This window comes from Mandrillus leucophaeus, unplaced genomic scaffold (assembly GCF_000951045.1).
Source record: "Mandrillus leucophaeus isolate KB7577 unplaced genomic scaffold, Mleu.le_1.0 Scaffold413, whole genome shotgun sequence".
NCBI classification, from domain to species: Eukaryota; Metazoa; Chordata; class Mammalia; order Primates; family Cercopithecidae; genus Mandrillus; species Mandrillus leucophaeus.
Window position 1 is genome coordinate 336866 of NW_012104399.1, and position 5249 is coordinate 342114.

A 5249-nucleotide genomic window follows, 5' to 3' on the forward strand; every position below is an offset into this window, starting at 1 on the left:
TATATTACTGAATAATATACATATTTATAGAAAAGCATCTAATGACCAAAGTTGATCAATTTGTTTTTTGCCTTAGCTACTGTTGGTTTCTTTTTACTGCAGATATGTATATCTTCATCTTCAGATAAAAGATATTAACCTAAAAATCCCAACCTGTAACTATCACAGCAAACTTGCCAAAATTATTTATATAGAACCTCAGTGTGCCAATATAATAAACTCATGGAATTTGCTTAGTAGCTATTGGTTTCCCTGCAACACCCCCCGCTACCACCCGCCAATTTGTATGAGCCTTGAATTATAGAGTAGTGCTAATACTTTGTCATTCCGGCTGTAGTTATTTTGGTTAGAGCACGGTTTTTCGTTTGTTTGTTTTGTTTTTGTTTTTTTAAAGAGAGTCTTGCTTTGCTGCCCAAGCCTGATTACATACAGCTCATTACAGCCTCAACCTCCTGGGCTCAAACTGCCCTCCCACCTCAGCATCCCAAGTAGCTAGGATGACAGGCATGCAACTACTGCACCCACCTAATTTTTGCATTTGTTTTGTAGAGATGGGGGCCACACTGTGTTGTCTAGGCTGGTCTCAACCTCCTGGGCTCAAGCAGTCCTCCCATCTCATCCCACCTCAGCCTCCCAAAGTGCTGATGATAGGCGTGACCATTTCTGGCCAGTTTTTTCTTTAATCAGATCTTTCAGCACTTGCCTCCACCTTTGTAATCTCTTCTGTCTCTTCAATGTTTATGTCAGTCTCAATAACCACCACTGTTTCTATTTCCTTCTAGTTTTATTTTTTATAAGGGCATCTGGTATGAGGTGAGACATTACTTAGGTTTTTTTCCAAATTGTTAAATCCCAAACTTATAAGTTGAATATGATTGATGGGAAGTACTTTTTTAATCTTGAATTATTCTTTAATGGTAGGGTCTACTAGAATACACTGTTTTCTGTGCCCATTCACCTATCTCACTATTCTAGTTTTTGTTTTAATATTTGTTAGAGCATTTTCTCACCACCTTTTTGTCTCATCAGTTCCCTAGGCTTCTTTTTCAGAATCTTATTTACTCCCACTTATTCTTTATATGTATTTTTCCAAATCCAAAAACTATTCTCTTAGCATTTTTACTAAACATGCCCTCATACTATTAATTTGATAACAACAGACATATTGGCATTATTTAATCTTATCTTAAAACATAAGCTATTTATTTAAAAATTTTTAGCTTGTTGGAATTCTTCCTAATTTTTATGTTTATGATTGCTGTGACCCATTTTGATTCAATTTGATGGTCAATTGGTCAGAATAGAAAATTCAGATTCAAGAAACATTAATGGAGCCCCTACTATGTAAGCAATTTTACATTGGAGGTATTATATCCCTTTTGTAAATCAGAACATTGATAATCTTACCATAAATCACATAGCAGATAAATTGTTGGACCCAAGACTCAAACTCTGATTTTCCTACCACAAATTGTCTTACACAAACCCTCAAGATTGCTGTCTTCTGTGCTTGCCCTCCTGCTTCCTCCTCTGTCAACCCATAGGACCCACTGTTGCTATTATCAGTTTGCCATGGAAAGCATTAGGTCCGTTCTGCTTGAGCCTAGGTATACTTCTTTATTATTACCTGGCCAAAATTCTCGTATCTGCAGCCGTCTGCACTAATAAGATAACCCATGTGTTCCTGGCTAAATGGGTAGACTCAGTGACAAGCATGGGCTAGGTTATACAAATAGGATAAATTTGCAAATGTATCTTACCAAGGAAGGTGAAACAGAAAAGTCAGAGACAACAGGAAGTGTTAATAATTAAGAGAAGGCCAACTGGTTAAAGTTGGTCCAAAGGAATTTCGGTCAAAAGGCAGGGCCCGTGCCCATGCATTTTTAACACCAAAGGGAACAAGCTATGGAAATTTTCTAAAAAATATGGCACTTAATTCTGCAAGTGTTCAACGTTAATATATTTATTGTAACTGATACATTATCAAAGTACAAAACTGAGCACTAAGTCTTATTAGATATCTTTTTTATCACATCAAGGAGCAGTACTCCAAAAATGATTTATCTTGGCTCCCACATCACATTCAATGGATCACAAAGTCTTGGCACTTTTACCTGACTGCAGATTTCTACTCATACTCTTTATCTTGTGCATAGATTAACATAATAATCTTTAAATTGATGACAATTTACTCTATCCCTCATAGAGCTATGAGGAAAACCTTTCTTGAACACTGATACTGTCTATTAGTGGTCAGAGGACATTGAGGATTTGCTATGATTCGGCCTCAGTCTCTTTCCAGTCCTATTGTTATAGTGTCTCCTTGCTTTTCCCAAAGCTGATTACTTGCCTCCCTGAACCTTTGCTTCTTCAATTGTAAAAACAGTGACTATAACATCTGTGGGTAGTAAGAATTCATGAGGGCAACCCATAGTATATTTAAGTTTCACTGCCTATAATAGAATCTAAATAATAATGGTCTACATAAGATAGATGTCAAGGGTGTGCACCCCAGAGCTGATATGATGGTTCCGTTGTCATCAAGAACCAAAGCTAGCATTTAATGACAGAACACTCAAGAACTTCTCAAATATTTCTTTTAATATGAGCTCACTGTCTCTTAGATGTTATAAGCAGGGGTAGACAATAATCTGTTTACTTTTTGTAATGTTTTTAGAGGCAGTCTCACTCTGTCACCCAGACTGGAATGCAGTAGTATGATCATAGTTTACTACAGCCTCCAACTCCTAGGCTCAAGTGATCCTCCTGCCTCAGCCTCTCAGAGAGCTGGCACTACAGGCATGTGCCACCAAGCCTGGTTAATTTTTAATATATTGTAGATATAAGGCCTCACTGTGTTGCCCAGGCTGGCCTCAAACTCCAGAACTCAAGCGACCCTCTAGCCTCAGCCTCCCAAAGTGTTGGGATTACAGGCATGAGCCACTGCACCAGCCTATTTGTTTATTTTAACCATAGGGGAAACAACTCAAAGTTTACATCATCTAAATTGATGGCAAATTTTAAGGCTTGGCTAAAATAACAAATTTTCTCATCTAAAAAAAAAATTCTAATTTTATACTTAAACTCTAAAGAAGCAGAAGAACTATTACTGAAGTCTTTACTAATAAAGCAAGATAGAATTTTACAGGAATTTTTGTTGGTTTTGGTTTGGTTGATTTTAATTCTACTTTGGTCTTTCTCATCATTGGACAACGTGGGGAAATGTATTTCAGACAAATAAATGAGCTAGTTTGCAATAAATAGAGTGTGACTGTTTGATAGACTTCCCTTCTTTCTGAATGTCTACAAAAGATAAGCTTTTTTATTTTCTTTAAGCAACTTCAAAGCACTAACTCTCAGACCTAGAGCTCTGTTTCTTTTTTTTTTTTTTTTTTGAGATACAGTCTCACTGTTTTTCCTAGGCTGGTCTTGAATGCCTGAGCTCAAGCAATCCTCCTGCCTCAGCCTCCCTCAGCCTTCAGAGTAGCTGGGATTGCAGGCACACAACCCACATCTGGCTAGAGATCTATTTCTCTTAGAGATTCACTTACTGGAATTCAGCTCTGCATACTCAGAAATAAGCAAATATATGCTTCCCTCGGGGGTCTTCATTTCTGTGTGTTTCTCATAATGTCATTGTTCCACTGAGCCAATTGTGAGTCTAGTGTTTAAAAATATACCATTTCCATAAGACACAGTTCCCTAAGCCAGTGCTTCCCACCCTTTACATGTTACAGAACACATTTAAAAAGATAAGCTTGGACTGAGTGTGGTGGCTCACGCCTGTAATCCCAGCACTCTGACTTAAGGGGATAGTTTATCAGTTTTCAGCCTATAAATTTCTTTTGTTGTTTTGTTTGTTTTCTTTCAGTGAATGGAATATAAATTTCTTATGGAATGTTTAAGTATAATTGCTTTCCTAGAGAAAAAGAAATTGTGTTTTGAAACATAATATATGCATCTTTAAAGAACAACAATCAAGTGAACAGCATGAACCCACCACAGAGTTGAAAACAAAAACAAATAGCCTGCCCCTATTTTAGACAATACTACAACCACGCAAAGATAGTAGCTGTTTATTTCAGGAATTCCTGTCTAGGAAGATGAGACTCTAAACCAACTAAAACAGCTTGCTCACCAGTATTTTTCTGATAATTATCTTGCTCATCAAGATTTATTTTAAAACACTTGCCTCATTTTGTCCACCAATACAAAGCTATTATTTTTAAATTCTGCCTAATCCCAACCAGCTCCACCTTGCAACAGCTGCCTTAAAAATCACCCAGCTATGTCCCAACACTCTTTAAATACCATTCCCTGACTTACCCCTTCTAAGAAAATATTAAGATTTTGTTAAGATGGTGTTTTTCCTTGCAGCAATATGTAAGGCATGATCAACAGATTTTTCTGGAGGTATTTTATGGGAGATTTTTACAGAGCTTTAGAAGACAACCTTACCAGTATCACTAAAGTGCACTGCCTACCCCTCCAAATTAGATTCCTCTCTGCCACTGGTGGATTCTCCCTCCTGATTTTATGTTAGTCATTTTCCTAATTATCTCTGTAGTGTTATATATGTATATCTTAATATACGATTTAGTTTTGCCTGTTTTAACCGTTATATATTTGGAATTCCATTATTTCTAATCTTTTTTAACTTAATTTTTGTAACATATTATGTTCCTGAGATTTATTCCCATTGATGAGTGCAGCTTGTGGCTCATTTTTCTTCTCTGCCATAGTTGATTCCATTGTTTGAATAAGCCACAATTTATACATCCATTCAAACGATTCTCTATAACAAAATAACACCAATTTTAGTCTCTTTTTTTAAATTTAAAAATAAATTTTCCAGTATCTTTCCTTCTTAATAGAGATGGGTTTCACTATGTTGCCCAGGCTGGTCTCGAACTCCTGGCCTCAAGGGATCCCCTCCCCCCTGAACCTCGACCTCCCAAAGTGCTGGGATTATAGACATGAGCCACCACGCCTGGCCAGCTTTAGGCTCTACCGTTCTTTTGTTCACAATATGTGGCATATTACCCAAAATAAAGAAACGTTTGAAGAGAAAAAGCAACTGTGATAGATAATCAAAAGAAAAAACAGGCAAGGGAAGCAGATCAAAATAGTGTACTTGCAGAGGTTAGCTGATAGACCTTTTCAAATAAGATTATAGACATGTTAAAAAATAAAAGAAGGAAATCCTGGTTTACACCTGTAATCCCAACACTTTAGGAGGCAAAAGCAGG